This window comes from Drosophila eugracilis, unplaced genomic scaffold (assembly GCF_018153835.1).
Source record: "Drosophila eugracilis isolate 14026-0451.02 unplaced genomic scaffold, ASM1815383v1 contig_47, whole genome shotgun sequence".
Taxonomy (NCBI): Eukaryota; Metazoa; Arthropoda; class Insecta; order Diptera; family Drosophilidae; genus Drosophila; species Drosophila eugracilis.
The window spans coordinates 2,648,928-2,668,901 of NW_024573338.1; the positions used below are offsets into that span (position 1 = coordinate 2,648,928).

The window sequence follows — 19,974 nt, forward strand, 5'->3', positions numbered from 1 at the left end:
TCATCAGTTTTTGTTTTGGTTCTTGTTTTTTTTTGTTTTTATTTTTATTTCGTTTTATTGCAGTTCTTCAGAGAGAGGGGGAAGAGAGGTTGAAAATAACACAATAGGCGCACCGAATCACTTAAATCATTCACAGCTTGGGGCGGATGTGTAATGGATATGGCTGATTGAAGAGGGAAATAATCATGCAGAGCAAAAGTGCATCGGTTTTTGTAAAGTTTTGTATTTATTTGGGTTTTACAGATTGCAATTTGTGATTGAATTTGATTGGAAGTTGCTTATTTATACTAAATATGGATAATAAAGGGTGTTATTCGGACTTTAATATAATAATAAGCACTTTAAATTGCAGTTTTTGCTATAACTAAAGTCATTTTTGTAGTCATATTCAGAATTTTAGCTTAAAAGTATGAAAAACATTCCAAATACATCTTAATAAAATGCGTTTAAAGCAAATTTCTTACTTTAAGAATAGGCAAACTCTCTCTAATCCAAAAAACCTGTCTGAAAACCAGGTACCTGTAACCAAGTGCTCATCCTAAGAGGATTAGTCTAGAAACCAACAGCACGCTGCATGCTGCACTTCGCTCAATTGGTTTCGCCTCAGTCACTTGATAAGATCGTTGATCCATTAATTCGTTTCGGCGCTCTGTTATTCCTTTGTGATCCCAAAGTCCTCTTCTGTTTCCTCTTCTTTTTTTTTGTAGACAGTGAATGATGCCAGTTGGTGATTCATTTTCGACTTTTGTCCGCATTGTTTTGTTCCCTTTTTGGGGGAAATTCTCGCATGTAATTATTTTAAAGCGTTTTTCGCTTTTTTTGGTTTTTTTCTGCTATTAAATGTCTGTGGAAATGCAATTGCAAGCGACTCTCTCCCGTGAACTTCTAAAATCCAAAGCGAAACCCAACCGCCCAAAAACATTTCACTTTTCTTTGTGCCAAAACGAGTAAAAACAAAGACACAAAAATACAAAAACGAAAATAAAGAAAAACACAAATAAAATGCAAAAGTTCGAAGCCCCCGGAACGCTTTTCCCGGTTACTTTAACTGCCATGGCAAAAGGAGCAATAGCAGCAGCAGCAGCAGGAGCAGCTTCAGCCAGAATAATACAAAAATAAAAGCCGAGCGAAACGAAATAAACAAATCAAAATGGAAGAGGACGAGCCACGAATGCAGCCAGGACCTAGAGTTTTCCAGGCTCCAGCTCCTCGGCGAACTGCAACGTTCCAGATACTTTTTCATACCAGCACGGAAAGAAATAATAATATTAAAGGATAAAATCAGAAGTAGTTAATGCTGAAAGAGTAATTATTTAATCAAGCTCGAATCTAGGAGGTTGAAGCTTTTCTAAAACATAAATAAAATATTTTAAAAATCAAGAAACCATTCAAAAACCTTTCTAAGATTGACTTAAAGGTTAATATTTCAAATAAAATTATAATTAATATCAAAATCACCTTTAATTTTCTCTCTCTGTGCCGTTGTTAGCCATTTTTGTGTGACTTAAATTGCATTTTATTTCTGCAACGTTGCAAAACATTTATTTACTTTCATGGTTTGTTGAGTATTTGCCAAGCCACAAGGAACTACTGCAACGACAAGGCATGAAATTCGCCAAGGATAAGGACGATGATGATGATGTAATGATGACGATGTGGCTGAGGATGACGACGTCGACGACGATGTCGGAGTTTCAAACAGGCGAGCGGAACTGTTGACTGCTTTTGAACTTGTGCGTCGTCGTCCTCGGCAATTGCATCCTTAGACAATGACGCGTCCATTGAAGGCGGCAGCAGAATGAGTTGAATCCACAGAGTTGCAGACATTTTGACAAGCGACAGTCTTCTTTTTTTAAAAATTTTCCTTTTTTTTTTTTGGCATTTTGGCAAGGGTGTGCCCTTTAAGTAGCAAGCCGATTTCGTGAAAGGGCTTTGGCTTATAATTATTATTATTATTATTTGGAATGCACTTTTTGAAGGGTTTTTCCTCAAGGAGATTACAAATTTTCACCCATAATGAGGTTATAGGAAAGGGTTTTATTTTATATATTTATTAAAATTACAAAATATTTCTAAAAAAATCAATTAGTATTACTAACTCAAAAAACAATATTTTTACTTTTAGATTTTGAAGACCAAAACATTGATAATCTAAATCAAAATTACTTTTTACTACTTGACAAATTGTAAGTATTTTTTCTAAATTATTTTTGTTGATAGAAACCACTAGAAAATGTAGAATAATGAAAAAGTTTGACAGAAGTTTTCACAACCTCAAATAGTTAGTATAAATTATAGACTTTTTGCCTTTTGAGTAATCTGTTACCAGGCGAATTATTCAGATGAAGATTTTTCAACACTCTTGGTATTGAAATTGATGAGGCCTGTGCACTCTGAGCCTGTCCTCCGTTGCCGCAATTATGCGCTAATTAAATGCTACATAATTTTTTGAATGCCGAAGACAACTAAAAAATGCATAACATATGTTGCACAGCCCGAAAACGCTGGCATCTTAGTCTCCAGTTTACAGTCTGGGTTTCTCAGCTCAAAAAACCTCAATACCGACGGAGAACCAGAACCGCTTTTGTATGCCCTCTGTCTGGGTGAATTGTGGCCTCATGCCTTGGGCTCGGGGCATAAGAAACAATTTTCAGGCACACACAAAATGAAAAAAGAAAATAAAAAAAGAAGCAGAAGCAGCGGCAGCGGCAGCCATAACCATAACATGTTTTGTTATTAATTATAGTTTACGCAATGCAGGGGACAGGCCGAAGACAACAACAGTCACAGTCAGTCAGGGATCGAGGCTGGCTGGCTGGCTGGCTTGCTGGCTGGATGACTGGCTGGGCAGGAAGCTCGACTTGACCATGTGCTCCTCCTCCTCCGGCTGAAAGATCCTCCTCTTCACTAAAAAAAAAGAGTTCACTTAATTTGACGCACAAATGTCAGTCACAAGATGTTGTTGAACCGCGTCAGTTGGTCGGTTCGGTTCTTGAGTTTTTGGGTTCGTTCGCCTTGCAGCCTGCCACAGCCTTCAAGCCTGTCGTTACTTTAGTTGTTAAAATAACTCAATAACTAATCCTTTTTGATGGTAGACGAAAGGGTTGTTGTTTGCCCAGGGCAAGTCAAGGCAAACCATGTGTTCCATCGCCAAGCAAGAGCCTTCACTCAGCTTGACAATAAAAATTATCATAATTATATTTAAATTAATATGCAACAAGGGCCAAGCCAAGCCGGCAATTTCCGCGCTTCTGACAAATTACAGGAAATGCCAAACACCAAAAAGGGTGCTTCTAGCGGTGTGTTTTTGGTGTTAGTTCACAAACTGTTTATATTAATTAGGAACTCTGGACGAGAGTAGCTTCACACTCTGTGAAGAAGACCAATAGAAGTCGCACCCACTCGGCCATATTTATGACAAGACCTTTTCAGGGAAGGAGAACATATTTTTTATGACCGTTTCAGTTGAATGATTACGTTTTCACACCTTTCAATCAATGAAACAAAAAGGTAGTTTTACCTAGAAAAAAAGTTAATGAATAGCAACATTAGGTAATGGATAAGAAATTGAAAAAATTATGTTAGAAAAACATGCTTAAATTTGGTTCTTATATCTGGTTCTAACTTATACAAATCTTCAAACATTTTGTAAATATACTTCTCCCAGTCAGTTTTCTTGATAATCCCCTGGCCAAGCTCAATGTCATTAACGCTCCTCAAACTTCATCGACTGACAGTCAAGAAGTTGCTAAGCCTAACGACAGACTAAAGAAGACTTTAAGCCGCCTTTGGACTGAATTCGATGGCAAGGCAAATTAATCCAAAAGCAAGACAAATAACCAGAAACTTGTAACAAATGCTTAGGACATTAATTATGCAAACAGAAATAGAAATAGAAATAGAAAACAAAGACAAAGACAGACTAAATCGTTCTGTTTATCTAAATCATGAGAGCGGCATTTTAAAAATCATTAATCATCTAAGCTGATGACTAAGGCGACGTGAGCAAAGCAAAGCAGAGCCAAAGTTAAGCAGAAGTTTCGAATTAAATAATTAAAATCACATTGGCTGCGTATGTGGAAATAACTTAATTATTTAATTTATGCCCAACGAGTTGTCATCAAAAATGCAATAAAAAAAAAAAAGTTGGAAAATCCGAAAAACATTTGTCAAAGCCAGGCCAGGACTCGCTAGCTGAAATTAAAAATTTGCATAAATTTGCAATTGAATTGACAGAGAGCGTGGGAGTTGACAATATTAGTTTTTAATTGCCATATAAATTATAAATAAATTCACGCTTTTCTATCCACGCAGGCATTCCAAATGCGAAATAGTTTGCATAAATTATTTGCCACTGAATTTAGACTGAGTGACTGACTGCCTGACTGACAGACACCTGGTTAAAGAATGTCCCGAAAAACTGCATAACAATGTAAATTAATTAAAATATTTATAAGCCTGTGCCGAAATCAGAGAGGATGTGGCCCAGCTAATTGATAATTAAATTAGGAAAAATACTTATAGTTTGAACTTAAAATGTTATTTGTTTTTCTGTCTATAAACTAATATATTAGTTACCATCATTAAGCTCTTCTGTTCTTCATTAGTTTAACCTCTGAATTTGTTTATTATTTATGACTTTCATTAGGCTTAACTGTCCTCTTCGTATTCCCACGTTTTACAAGCATTTAAATACAAAATAAAAAAAATAAAGCAACTAAAACAACAAATTAAGCTTTGTTTACATTACCAAATTCATGTTAGATTTATTGCCATTTTTTATGTGTTATTATTGCTTTTGGGTTTTGGTCTATAATTTATTTAATGATGCTTTTAATGTGGCTCGATTGGAGTTTTTGTTGCCAGTTGCTGGCCATAATAATGGTGGTGTTTAGTAGCAGCTTTGGGCTATTTGCATTGCATTTTAGCCACCATATGCATAATGAGTTTAATTGTCGGTCCGTTACTTAATTGAATACATTAATAACAAAAGCGATTCAGATTGAAATCTATGTGTGAGTGTGTGTGTGTGTATGGATTACAAGTTAAACAACTCTTGACATTTAAGCCCCGTTTTCAAGTCAAATTAAAAGCAAATAAAAATCCAGAGGAGACAGCAAGCGGACCAGGTTGTTAGCTCTAAGCTGTTAACTTCACATACATGGCCAAGAGTCAGCGATTTAGATAGCAATAAAATGCAGCTCACCTCAGCTGAACTGCACATGCTCCATTACCAATTCAGAAATCTTTTAGGCCGCGTCGGCTAGAGAGCAATGGGGAAGCATGTTGCAACAACCACGTCAACAACATTAGAGAAGTCACGAACTGCGCCAGGAACACGCTGCCACAACAACAGTAACAGCAAGAGCAATGGCAACAGCAACAGCAACAGCAACAGCAACATCGGCAGGAGCAGCAGCTAAACTGTAAACATAAACAAAACATTTATGACTATTTACAGTTGAGCCCAAGATTTGAACTCCAACTGCCATGGGTTTTCCATTTAGTTTTCTTTTTTTCTCTCTCTCTTTGAGGGTGGGGTTGCTGGCTCATGTACGTGGGCAATATCTCCTCGTGTTGCTGTTGCTAGTGCCGTCGATGTTCCTGATGAAGTTCAATGAGTTTTCGGGTGTGAAAGGGTCAATTGTGTAAATAATAACGAAGAACTGTGAACAGCAAACACAGCAGCAGCAGCAGTAGGAGCAACAGCAGCAGCAGCAGCAGAAGCAGCAGCAGCAACTAGGCAACCGAAATCGAAAACTGGGAAATGGAGGGGAAAAATCCGAAGGGGTCGAAAGGGCTCATAAAAATATCACACGCATATAGGAAAAGCGTTTGCGATAAGCATTGCACTATGCAAACAGCCAGGGACAAACACAAACAGACAGCGAGCACACACAAGCCGAGCACCTAGAATGTAGGTACAGTGGGGATTGGGATAAGTGGATTTGGGGAAACATATTAGAAGAGTTCTTAGAAATATGTCTGGTTGAAAGCAACGAAAATTAAGTTTAAAATTGTGAGTTTTAAGAGCAGAAAAGTTTAAAATATTTTAGGATAAATCTGGTAATTAGAAATATATTAAAATTCGATGTAAAAATATTTATATTTTAGAAGTAAAACTGTAAAATGATTTTAAAAAATATTTTTGATTACCAAAAATATCAAAAACATGAAAAATGTTTATAATTACCATTAAAATACAACCAAAAAACTCTTTTCCTTAATCAAATATCATAACTTAAAACCCATTCTTAACTCCTACCCCTTAGCCACCGTTCACTGTACCCAATAAAGAGTTCAATTGCTATCGAAATATAGGCAGTGGGCAACCGATACGGGAGAGGGACATAGGGTTTTCAGTTTTATTCTTTTTATGATTTTATATTGGGCCAGACAGACTGCCGCTTTTTTATGATGCAATTAAATATTGTGTTTAATGCATTTGTAAATAATAATAATAAATAAAAAGAAAAATATTTACTACAGCAATCACGATAATGCAGCCGAAGGGGGCAGTTTGGGGGAGATATCGTGGTGGCATGGCGATAACCCGATAATGAAGTTGAAGTTTCGAATGGCTCTCACATGGCGGGTTTTGCTTTATTTGCCTACAGGAAATAAAATTGCCATAAAAAAACTGACTGTCTCTGTCTCTGTCCAAGCGTGTCTCATAAATGCATATAAATTATTACAGTAAATACGTGATATAGTGGATAGGAGAGGAGAAGGAGGAGGAGTAGTTAACTGAATCCCATCTAACCTAAGCCGGGCCTTTTAGTCCAGCTGGCTGAGCATTTGACGAGGCAATTTGGTTTTTATTGCAGCCGTCAATTGTCATTATAATCGAGCATTTAATGGCAACTTCAGTTCATGGCCCACATGTTTGCTCCTCTCACTCCCACTCTCTTTTGGAAAATATAATAAAAAAAAAAGAAGATGAGAAAGGAAAAGCTTCTGCTAATTGATTTTGAAGTGTGGGCTTCCATTTGACATGCATAATCTGCATTTAAGTGTCTTGAGCGCCAGCGTTGACAATTGACATGGGATTAGTTTTGGGGCCAGCAATAAAAATTACTTCTAAGTGGCTTTCAGATATAGTTATATATATGTATCATGTATCTCCTCGATTGAGCTTCTGTGAAATAACATGCTGTTCGATTTTTGAGCTGGGAATTATGATTTTCATTGTTATTTTGAAATGCTGTCAAGGAATTAAGTTAGCTTTAAGTTAGTTCAGGTGCAGGCAGCATGGCAATGGGCTTAGATTGTTAAATTGGCTTAGGTAATATAGCTGGCTCGCTGACTGACTGAAAGATTAAACCTTAAACAAGAATATGCATTTTGTAACAACAATAAAGATTACCTTATAGCAATTTCCATTTATTAATAAAGTTTACCAACTTTAATTAAGTATTTAAATACTTGATTCTAAAAATGATTGTTCCTCTAGAACTTCACCAAGGGTTTCCGCACTTACAGGCCATTAACAATGTCAAAGACTGCCTTCCAAAGGGGTCCTTTAGTTAGTCCTTTATCCCACAATCAATGCACTTTGCCCCTTGCCTGTTTTTTCACTGCATATTTTAAGTGTGTGCGTGGCAGGATGCAAATGCAGCAGGACCAACAATAGAGCTGTCAAAGATGCAAATGTCGAGTGTGTGCGTTGGGTTTTTTTCTGCTTTTTCGTAGGGTTCTCAATCGATTTGCATCCGCAGGCTACTTAAGGACTCTTTGTTTTGGCTAACTGAACAATAAAAGAAAATATATATATATATATATATATATGAAAACCCCTTGGCATGCGTGAGCCTGGGTTAATTGAGGAGCCCCTCAGCGAAGAGGGCTCAATGTCACATAATGCTCAATCAAATTAGGGCTCAAGTTGACTCAAGTAATTAAATCTAAAACCAACAATTGCCGCACTTGAAACCCAAGAAGAGGCACGCACACGCACACACACACATACTGCGGGGTAAACTAGCCGTAAATAGCAACAATTTTCATATTAATTTTCATAATTTTCCAATGTTGACAGCACAGCAAACACAAATACACGTTGGTAAACAAAGAAGGCAGGGAAAGGAAAGGAAAGGAAAGGCAAGGAAAAGGAGCTGGGAAAAAAGTGTAAGGGATACTTGGGCAGGACAATGGGGGGTAAAACACTGAACCTTGTCGTTGGTCACTTGTTGGTCAACGACAACCTGCTGTGAGAAAGTGAGTTAGTATGTGTGTAGTATCTATGTGGCGACAATTTGCCTAATAACACACTGGGCAGAAAAAAGGGGAGTGTTTGCTTTGCTTTTCAAGCCTCTGACTCTGACTCTGACCACCCACTCCTGCCTCCTGCCTTGCGGTTAGTTTGAACTGTTGACTTTGCGGTGAGCACTTTAAATTGATTAAGTTGAATTTGTCTAGCGGCGCCACCGCCTTGCGGTCTTAACCCACCTGCGCCTCCCCCATCTATCTACATAGCCTGGGTACTTAATGCCACACAAACTGCTGCAGCTGCTCTTTGATTAATTCATGTGTGGAGTACGGAATGGTGGAAAGGCAAGGCAAGGCAAGGAAAGGAGTCGTCTGTTCTGCTCTCTAGTGATGTGACTCTACTACTGTGTGACTCTGCAACAACTCGTGAGACATTAAAACACTTGAATGCCAAAAAACTTTGCAGCAATTTGTGTCGACTTGGCCAGAAGGAGTTTTCAGCCAGAGTTCGAGTTCGCGCTCGACTTTTGCTGAAGCCTCAAAGTCGGAATATGCACAGGGAGAAAAAGGCTAGGGAATTAGTCAAAATTGAGATAGTTTTACAAAGATGTTTTTGTATCTTTTTTCTCAATGCATCCTGTCACTTTGCCTGGCTGGCTGGCTGGCTGGCAAAAAACTTTCCAAGTCAAGCGTTGAAATTAAACTTTAGAGCGAAATTGTGAGTGCCCCAGACAACGACTAAACTTACAAGTCACACAACAAAGGCAGTCAAGTGAGCGGACAAAAAGCAAGGGGCAGGAAGGCAGAGGCAGCTGACGATGAGTTGAATGTCATCCCAGCCGAAAATTAATTTTCCAACGCCCAGCTAAAGAACACCTCATCAACTTTGTCATTTTTTCTTTTGAGCATTTTGCTCCACTTAAAGTTTTTGCACCTTTTAAAGGGCTCACCTTGTCGAGCGATTTTTGTGCCATGTCATTTCATGCTTGAACACGATGAACTGACCAGAAGTTGTAAACTGTGTTGTGAAGATGCTACGAAATGAAACTTTTGCTGGCCGAAAACTAACCACAAGATTCCTCTGCTGTCTGCCAAGTTCTACTTCTCTTTACCTTCTCCCCCAAGCTTCACTTTAGTTTACACCTCCTGATATCCTCGTAGTCATAGTCTGGCTGCTCCTCCGGTACTCCTCTGGCAATCATATCAAAGTGTCAATGTACATGGTCAGGCTGCCTTGGACTTGCACTTTGCATTTGGTCAGCACGAAAACAAACTCAAACAGGAGAGGAAAATGGGCTTTAAGAGTGATGGGGATTATGGGATACTCTAGGAAAAGTGGTTATACGAAAATCCCTAAAAATGTTTGATATTTCTGGTTTTTCTAATTAATAGCTTAACACTCTCCTCTCTGTTCTTCTTTTCAGTTATATAACTTAAGGTGGTTGTCGCACAAAAGGTCATGGTGCTAATTAAATTCAAGGTAAGTTAAAAAATTCCTTAAAACACTAAAAAATATTCCAAGAAATTTTCTAAGAAACATAAAACTTCTCCTTGCCTATGTAGGTTACCCCCTTTTTTTTTTGATCCTTTTCCTAATTCAATTTACCATTTTGTTGATTCTTTTCTTAAGCTCTGTAATTAATGTCTTGTGGCCTCGACATCAAGTGTTCACTGTACTTGGGCAGAGTACTTATTGCAGCCATGGCTGTAGTTGCTTTCAGCTGAAGAGCCCACCATGTCTGGTGCATGGGCCTACAATCGACGACGCCTCCACACACACACACTCCAGTTGTCTCCCCCTCAAGCCCCGCCCACTATCCTGTTTCTCCCCCCTTGTCTCACGCCCCCTTTGTCACTCTGTCCATGTCTTGTCCTGATTCCCGCGCCCCAGCTACAATTGCAATTTGTGCACTTTACGCTGCCAGTTTGAAAATTGTGCACACATTCATGAGGCAAAGTGGGGTGAAGGAGGAGGAGGAGGTGGAGGAAGGGGAAGGTGTGGGCGGGGTGTAAAGAGTTGGTAGGGGTGGAAGGGGAAAGTGGTGCCTCAGTCTCGGGCTGAGTGAAATTTTTGTATCTTGGCGAGTTTGCGCGGAAAATATTCCGAGTTGTCGTTGCACTTGAAAAATGTTGTCAAAAAAGGGAAATTTTGATGTTTGGAAATGGGATGATGAAAATATGATGAAAATCTAAAGGGAAATTTTGTGAAAATCCTTTTGAATAAGCAACTACATTAGATCTTTAAGTCTTGGTAACTCGTTTTCACTCTCAGACTCATTTTTCTTAGTACATCAACTACTTAATTTTCCTCTCTGTACACCCGACCGAAAATCTGCTAGTCATTGTCGTCGTTGTCGCCCGAGATGCGAGCGTGCAACTAGCTCTAGCTGCATGCCACATAGTTGCTTCTCACTTGAAAAAGTTGCTCATTTTTACACACTTTATTTTTGGTGCACTTCGGTTCGGTTTTCAGTTCAGTTTGGGCTTTTGGCTTCGTTCGCTGCCATGTTGTACTGGGTTCCCTTGTTGCACTTACAACTTGGAACATTGTTTCAGCACTTAAGCGACACACACACACACATACACACACATACAAACTAAGCAACTGGCGACCAGGTGAACAAGGGGCTTGGGGGAGGGGCCAGAGGTGGCATTGGAACTGATTGAGCGGGATCGGGATACCAGAAAGAAAGAAAAAGAGAGGCTGGGGGCGAGATGAGAAGATGAGCAGGGCAACGGCATTCACTTTGCTGCTGCTGCCCCCCCACAGAGATGTGTGCGCTCAAATGTTTAAACATTGTGGCAGCCGCAGGAAAAAGTGGGAGGGGTTTCCACCAAAAGCAATCCCAAAAACTGAACTGAACCCAAACTGAACCAATCCACACACACATACAGAGATAGTGAGATTGAAGCAAACACACACAGATACATCGATGCTGTAGCCTTTTGTTTGAAGTTTGTCTTCGAATGGAAAACTTTTGTGAAAATTAATTACGAATTCGTGAGGTCAATCGTTTTTCGGTGATAATCGAGTGGGTGCCAAGCTCAAGGGAGGGGGAGGGTGGTAGGGGAAGCTACACAGGTTGTTTAAATGCGCTTTACAGCAGGGGGTGGGCTCTGCTTCCCCAACCCACCTTCTCTGGGTTTTTATGGATGCCCTGCTGAGTGTGTGAGAGTCCGAGTGCATTTTGGGTATTGCCACTTCCTCCTTGGGATTTTCCAAACACTACCTCATCATCATTGGCAGGGAAAATGGATTTTTCGGTTTGAAATAAACTCTTTTAAAGGTGATATATGGATTTCTTAGGGACTTAAGATCATACTGATCTTATTGAGTTTAAATTTTTCATTTTAAATAACATTCCTTGTTAAAATTTGACAAAAAGTGTCTTTCATTTTCATAAGTTACCTATAATGGTATATCTATTTTCACTGTAACTAACCAAGAACCATAACAAGTTTATAGTTAACTTAAAGTTGAAAGCTTCTCTAAAGTTCTGCCCTTCATTGTTGTTTTGGCTGTTTGTTTTTGGTTGTTTGGCTTATAATTTGGTAATTTGCAGTTTTGTCGTCGTCAACATTGTCGTGCCAAAGATTTTATAATTTTGCTCACATTTTCGGAAGTGGCTCCCACTGCTGTTGCTGTTGCTGCTGCTGCTGTGGCAATGTAGTTGCTGCTGCTGCTGCTGATGCTGCTTCTGCTTCTGCTGTTGCATTTTGCATAATTTTCCATTTGGCTGTGGCTGGAGCTTGTTGCGTGTCTGCCGGGGCAAGTCGTGAGGCGTAATTAAAGAGTTTATTTTATGATTTGCGGTTCGTTGATGCTGCTGCTGCTGCTGCTGCAGTTGCTTCTTTTGCTCCTTGGTGTATGAGATGCCTGGGTGGCCCGAAAGTCGAAGTTGATTTTCCAGATGAGCGTCTTTTTTCCCAAAGGTGCCTCGCAGCTAGTCGGGCATGGCATGCAGCTTTTGGGTTTTCAGATGAGAGCCCAGCCAGGCAGCCTGTGTGAGCCAGAGCCAGAGCCAGCCTTTGACGTTGTCATCGCACTTGTCAGCGGCACGACATTGTCCCCGCAAATCCCCTAGATCCGGAACCCGTTCCCGATCCCGAAAACGTTTTCGTGTCCTTTGCCAGGCCCTCGAGCCATTCGATGATTCTGTGTCGTCGTCTTGTTTGCTTTGGCATATTGGGGAGACATCCTCGACAGGCACTAATTTTAACTAAATAACTTTGATGAGTTGGCTTTGGGGGGCCGCAAGGCTTAAACCGAACCAAAACCTTTGCTCTGCCCTAGCTTAACCTTTGTTTAACCTTTCTTAAGCTGCAGTTTTTTTGTGTGCTGTTGCTGTTGTTGTTGTTTCTATTCCCATCCTAACATATTTGTTTAGGTGCTCGATGGGATGTCCTTTGGAAAAGGATTGTATTTGTATATTTAATATATTCAACGCACATATGGCGTTGACTGGAAAACCGAAAAACCCCTGCCTAAATGCTTTAATTAAATGAAATCTCATGGTTTTTCCAGATGGATCAAAGGGGGTGGGGGGGGGAGGATACAGGACATTGGCCGGTCCTGTAACACGTTTCACAGTTGCACGCACAACTATGCGAGATGCTGGCGACGGCGGGGCAACCATGGATCCGAGGGTTGTCAGGTCTGGCCATTCAAAAATTGAAAAACCAAAATTTAAGCTGGGCCAGCTTTTTGAATTTATGACCAAATGGCACACACCACATACACACACACACATATATATACACACATGGAATACGCATGGGAATGCATGTAAAAACTATAAAGGATCACAGGAAGGACGAGTTGGGCTGGGGGGTAGTTTTTGCCTGCCACTTTTTTTGGGGTGGCGATTGCGTAACACCACGTAATGGCATGAGCAACGGACATATATTATATGTATGTGGCGGGACAGCAAGGGGAGCATCTCTCCGCATGTTGGAATGGAAAATACATTTGATTAAAAGTTGATAAATTACCTCGAATACATTAGAGCTGGCACGAAGTCGGAATTTGTTGGGATATGGTCAGGAAAACTAAACAGAGAAGGGATTTTAAAAGGTTTAAGTAATATTAGTTTGGAATTAAGAAGGTCATTTCTCCTTCCTATAAATAGAATTTCCTTACAAATATTTCCAAATGTCTACCAAAATTAAGATACAAACCATTCCCAAGAATGAAGACCAACTTGTTCATTTCCTGGGGATTCGGAAGGATAATTTTCCTAACCACTTTCAAATTACTTTGTCCTCCCATTGCAAATCCTCTTCGATTGCAGCATTTTCGATGGCCAAGTTACCTCTAAGCAGGAAGAAGCAGATACATGCATTCCTTTCCTCCCTCTTTCTGGTCTTTAATCCCAAAACCAAAATCGTTTGCTAGAGGGACAGGACATGTCTCCTATCTCCATCTCTTGGCATAATGTGACACGTTTCGGGGTTGTTTTCTAATCCCAAAACGAACCAAAAGGCCAGAACGAAGAGAGATGAGGAGGTTGGCTAAGGGAATGTGCCACAACCTGACACTCTGGTGTCGGAGTTGTGAAATCAGGCAGCAAAAATTGCTCGGCTTAGCTACCTACCTGAGAAGCAGCAAGCAGCAAGAAGCTCATCATATCCCAGAGCAGCAGCAGCAGCAAGCGGCAGCTGTAAGATGGACACACAAAAAGACAATTATTCATGTATGCATTGGACTATAATGCTCTCTGTGTTCGGCTTGAAACTCACCTGAATGGCTTGAATGGCCATGCAGCATTTCACTTTGCATTATGTAAAACATTTTCACAGGCGACAAACATTTGCATGATTAACCATAATTGAAAATGTGAAAGAGATGGCTGTTGGCTGTGTTGCCACAACTGCCGGAATGCCACCTCCTTTTTGGATCTATGTAAGTCCAATCAGTAGCGCTCCATTCAACTCAATTTATCTACGCATGCCAGGCAGCCAGCCAGCCAACCTTCGGTTTTCTCAGCTGCCTTGTCAGTGAGTCATTTCAGCTCGGTTTAGCTTCAGCTAAGAGTTGAGTGGCTGAGAGTTGCCTACGGTTGGGTGGAGATTTTGCTTTTCCCGACTTTTTCGACCCCATCGTCTGGGAGTCCACGCCCTTTTCTGGGCTGTCTTGGAATTTGATGATTTTCGGCTCGGGCTTCTAAGATTGGCTTTGAAAAGTTTCGAAAACCGAAAAAATGAGGCTTACAAATTGTTAGAAAGTTGCAGGGCCTACTATCATGTTATAATTATAGTTTTAGTTAGGAGAAATCTGAATTTAATAAAATGATTTTCACTCATTTTTGATATAAAATACTTTGTAACAAACTCCTTAAGTAGCTATTCAGGTCACTTAATCAATTTATTATTCCCAAATCTAAGCTACCCATTAAATGGGAATTATTGATGTGAAACTTTGGAAGAAAGAAACCCCATTTCGTGCTTTTATTAGACCGAAAGCTCTCTGACCTGTAACTGTAATTTAAGACTCATTCATAATTGAATCTCGGGTGTGTTGTTGCAAGTTGGAAAATGCTTCCTGCTCATTAATGTTGCAGATGATGAAAGGAAGGGAACCTGAAGAACCGAACCCAGGAACAATATTGAGGCAAGGGTAATCAGTCAAGTGCAACTTTTTTCTTAACTCATTTTCTAACCGAATGCCAGTGGCTTTTCTTTTCTCCAGGGGGCTAATGGGAGGCTTCCTGTTTAGACGGGATTTTGTTGCTTTAATTAGTTGATCGCACGTGATAGGGCCAGCTCCAGTACCTTGGTTAACTTCACCTTGCTAACTGCCAAGTATCTTGGTCCCTTTTGTTTTTGTTATATTAGCACTTGTCCAGCTTTAAATTGCTTGTAAAGATTATCTATGGAAAACTCACACTCAATTTGCGCTGCAACTTGCAGCGTGCATATATGAGGCCATAATCTGTGCAAAATCTTAAGTAGCTTACAATGAGGGGCGTTGGTTGTGGTGGGCCTGTTCTTGGCCTGACTTGGCCTGGCCCCCGAAGACAATGCAGATTGCCAGAATGGTGGTATGGGGTGGGGGGTTTAGACCATTACCACCACATCGCACACTTGACCATACCCTCTGTCCACCACCACCAACAGACATTCTCTATCCTTGTAAGCCAAAGGATACATAAATTGCAGATGTGCGGAGCCGCAAGGAGCGGACAGAAATTGCTTGGCAAATGCACAGCTGTTGCCAGCAAATCTACAAGCAATTCGAGTTTCAACTGAAATAACAATAACACACACATACACACACACACACACATACATATACAATATTGGGGCAACAACAGTTGTTGCTTCCGTTTCATGTCCTTGTTGTTGCTGCTGTTCTAGTTATCCTTGTTGCTGCCTGACTAGTTGTCCTTCCTTCGTTTGTTTGTAATTTGATGCGCGCTTTTAGTTAATTGTGGCATCAGGACATGATCATTTCGGGCTAAGCGCCATAACTAAGCCTCGGCCGCTAGTGCCGACTCTGTCGCACTTTTGGGACACTCAAAGGGGGTACAGTGCCGATCAGAAATATAGGTTTTTACTAAGAAATATCCATAGTAATACAGAAAATAACTGAAAGCGTATTTAAATTTTATTTTAATATTTTTAAATAGTCAAAAAAATTATTTTTAAATATTTTAAGATTTCCTCTACCTGTTTCTTCATATTCTTAAGGTAATAAAATTTAATATATAACATTTTTTAAGGCTAAAAAAAATTTTTAAAAATATTTCAAAAAATAATTCACATCAAATTTCAGTTTTTCAATTTTAAAACTCATTTTGCTTACTTTAAAAAAACTTAATGGCCATATATTTTCGAACGCACTGTATTTTCTTTGCTGTAACTTCTATGAATTGCCGGTCAAGTGACATTTTGTCGCAATTGCTGCTGCCAAAGTGGGTTGGCCACTCGTATTTCTCGGTTTTTGATCGCTTTGTTAGGGCTAGGCCAGGCCCAGAATGGAGGTTGGAGGCAAACTATACATGAAGGGTTTTAAATTTGCACTGCACTTGTCACTACACCCACTGCCCCGTGCCACCCAGCTGGGCATATTTTAGTTAATTAATTTTGTGGTCAAGTGCATGCAAATCGTCTGATATAGAGATCCCACAAATATATATACGCCTGACTTTGATTGGCAAGTGATTTCGAGCTGTCTGGGCGGTTTTTGTGTCGTCGTCTCATAAGGCAGGAATGCCATAGCCGCTCTCTCCTTGATTTAATTGCATTTGCTAGGCCTGGCTGAAAAGGTGAAATGAAGCCTATTAGACGAAGGCTTTTGCTGCTGGAATGTTTTTGTGTGGATATTTATGTGAATTTAAAACCGAAAACATTCTGCATTATTGCTAAGAACGAATTCACACACAACCAATCGAATATAATTGGAAATTGCGGTTGTCCTTTCATCTCAGATGAGATGGCCAAGACGATGCTGGCTGCAGCTGTTTTCTCAATGACACAAAATAATTCATCTTTTGGTTATTATTATCAATTATCAAACAGACGGCCACTTTTCAATCGGTAAGGTAAAATAATTGATGCCTTTTTGCTATCAAATAAAATTTTCAACTAACTAAGAAACAAATTAAGGAAAATAGAGAATAATTTAGCAATAAAATGTGGTTAATAAATGTCATGCAAACTATAATTTTCATAAATATTTCTAAAATTAATAAATTATTAGAATTTCTGAAAGCTAAAAACCGCTTTGTTAATGGAAAAGAAAACTTGCAACCCAATTAATTCATGAACATGGCCTGACTTCCGCTGAAAAGCCATAATGGCCTTGCCCAAATCAGGCTAAAATTTTCGAAACCACTTTTATTAACCCCTCCGATTTTCAGAAACTCTTAACCCCCTTACTCATTACTTATTGAAGGACTTTAACAGAAAGTTACAAAATTTACAATATTTTTTCATCGCAATTATGCTTGGCATATGCGCGGATTTCAACAAGTTTCTTTTTTTTTTCTGCCCCTTCAACAACCCCTGAAATTGGGGTTAAAAAATGTATATCGAAACAGGAGTTTCCACCCATCAGGTTTTTCATATGCAAAATGAATGGAGTGAAGAGTTTAATGGCAAGGCCAAAACCCACTTGACCAGTTGGACATCGTCCAGGAGAAGGCGGCACATTAGTCATCTTTTTGGCTAAACGATGGGATGCTGGATGCTGCCTCTGCCTTTTCCTTTCTTTTTATTGGTTTTCTCGAGTAGTAGAAGGTTGAGGATTGAGGATTCTTGGGTCCACTGATTAGCGTTTTGCATGCGAATTGCATAAATCACTTTGCTGCTCCAACGAGAAACGAGTGGAAAAGTGGTAAGGAAAAAAAAAAAGCGAGAGGAAAATCCGGGGGATATTCCGACGGCTGCAATTGCCATTTGGTCTGCGGCGACGTCGTTGACATTTTTATTGCCTGAGAAAATAGAATTTTTTCTTTATTTACTGGTTGGTTACCCGTTCGGGTTGCATTTTATTTTTATATTTATTTATTTTTTCAGCACGCTAAAAACAAGATTTAGCTGCATAAATTTGGTTTTTATCGCGACTAAATGGCCGCAAATGCTCAGCGGTTGATATGCTGAGCTAAATAAAATATATTCTCAATAAATAATACAAAAAAGGGTGGGCATTGGCTTTTTGTGGGCGTTGATTTTAAGGGCCAAGTCATAAAAGGCATGAATCAGGGTCTATAATAAAAGAAGAATAAAAAATGTGGCTTAAAAGGAGTTAAATTTAAAAAAGAGAGGAATGTGAAAAGGTTGTATTTCCTGTTAATTTATAGTCTTAAAAGCTAAAAGGTTGTACTTAAAAATCTTAAAAGCTTAAATATATGAAAGAAAAATGTTTGCTAAAGATAAAGTGTGCTGGCAATTACAAAAAAAATAATAAGGATAGTTATTTTCTAATTACGTAGGCAATAAAATATAAATATTTAATGGCTGGGCCGCCCTCAAGAAAACTCCGCTTTCTTTTCTTTCTCCCTCCATATCTTCTTGACTTCACTTTGACCCTGCTTCTTACTGGTAATATGCAACATAAAGTCGTAACTTAATTTACTGCTCGCAGAGGAAACTACTGTGAACGGGAAAAGCTAGAGCCAAGGCTAAAAGTGTAATAAGGAAAAGTCTTTTACTAATTGAGGGCAAAGAAGCGGCAGCAGCAGCAGCAGCAGCACAAATTATGAGCACGAAAAGAAAATAATAATTTTATTTTACAGCTTTTTTCTGTTTCATATTACGTTTTTTTTTGTTTCGTCTGCTATTTGCTTCTTAATAGCCGTCAAGATTCTTGGAAAGAAATAAAGCAAACGGCGCAAGGCAGGCGGGCACACACAGGGAAAAACCAAAGACGAACCCTTTTCTCAGGCTCCCCGAAATGTGCGCAAGCGTTGAGCTGTGAAAAGGCACAACAGCAACAGTGCAACAGCAACAACAACAGCAGCAGCAACAAGAAGTGGCAGCAACGGCGACGCGAGTCAGCCAAGTGAAGTGGCGTGTGGCGTCATCAGGTTGCAGATGCTGCTGCTGCTGGTGCTGCTGCTCCCTGGCTGGCTGAAAAAAATGCGTTCTACTTAATGTTGCATGCATTTATAGCAAATATTTCCCATGCCCCACGCCTTGGCCTGCCCACAATTGCTAATGATGCAGGAGCTGAGCAAGGAGCAGCATAAGGAGATGCACTGAGAGAAAAGAGATGTACAAAAATGTATATTAAACTTAAAGCTACAGAAAGATACATTTTAAAGATACAAAAACTCACTTTAAATATCTAAATTATCATGAAAGAGTATTAGCCTTTATAGTAGTACTTTCTTTAAGTGCTCTCCTCGCTGGGTGCAACATCTCTCATAGATCCCATTCCCAGCTGCTGTTGCACGCTGCCAGTGCAACTTAGTTGGCGCTCTTGTCATTAAGCTGCGCAGCATTTACAGTTCTTGCCCGCTGGCTCCACTGAGCCTTGGCTTGGCTTACTGCTTTTCGATTTAACTGCTGATAGCTTTTGAAGTTAGAGTAACTTACGTAGTGCACTTGGCGCACACTTATCTATCATTATCATCAGTAACACACAGATACACATACACACATATCGTGGCAACTTTTCTATTACGCTGCAAACTGCACTTATCGTCATCATCAGCAGCAGCAGAAGCAGAAACGGCAGCATCGGCAACAGCAGGCACAGCAGCAGCAGCAACATCTCCTGCACAGCAGCAACATCTCAACTTCGGATTCAAGTGCAGCAAGACGATGATGATGATGATGACGTTGCATCTGAGGAAGGAAGCTAGGAAGCACTGGGCCGGGTAACGTCCACTCTAATCACTATATGCATCAAAGCTTGATGGCATTAGTTGGACTGCTGGGAGCTGGAGCTGCCACCGCTGGATGGATGCCACTTGAGTTGTTGCCATCTCAGCTCTCAACTCTCAGCTCTCAGCTGACGACGACGATGACTGTTTGGCAGCTGTTGATTCTTGTTCTTGCGCAGCGGGACAGTGCGTTTCGTTGATGCAAGGCTAGATTCGTGGGTTTTTCTAGTTGGATGTTCATAGAGGGGCTAGGAAACTGTAGCAAAATATCGAAAGAAATTGGAAGTTAGAAACCATATCAAAGCCAACGCAGATTCCTTAAAGATTAACCACTTTAGTTTCTGATGAGCCATCTAACGGATATGGAGAATAAAATTCATTATTAAACTAATTTAGCCGTAGTTAAACCAAAACTGTTAATAAAGAAAGTTCCTTG

At 39.8% G+C, this 19,974-nt stretch overlaps 1 protein-coding gene across 14 annotated transcripts in view; it reads left to right on the forward strand.

Annotated features, from left to right (window-relative positions):
• The window catches only part of LOC108115595 (sterile alpha motif domain-containing protein 5), a 158,467-nt gene that overhangs the window by 7,862 nt on the left and 130,631 nt on the right, over positions 1 to 19,974 (forward strand). For 13 of the 14 annotated variants that reach the window (XM_041819196.1, XM_017227110.2, XM_041819201.1 and 10 more), the window contains exons 2-3: positions 2,126 to 2,186; positions 9,633 to 9,688. The gene's annotated coding sequence lies outside the window, so the exon portion shown is untranslated. The remainder of the gene's footprint in view (positions 1 to 2,125; positions 2,187 to 9,632; positions 9,689 to 19,974) is intronic. The other variant, XM_041819198.1, reaches the window with a different exon arrangement.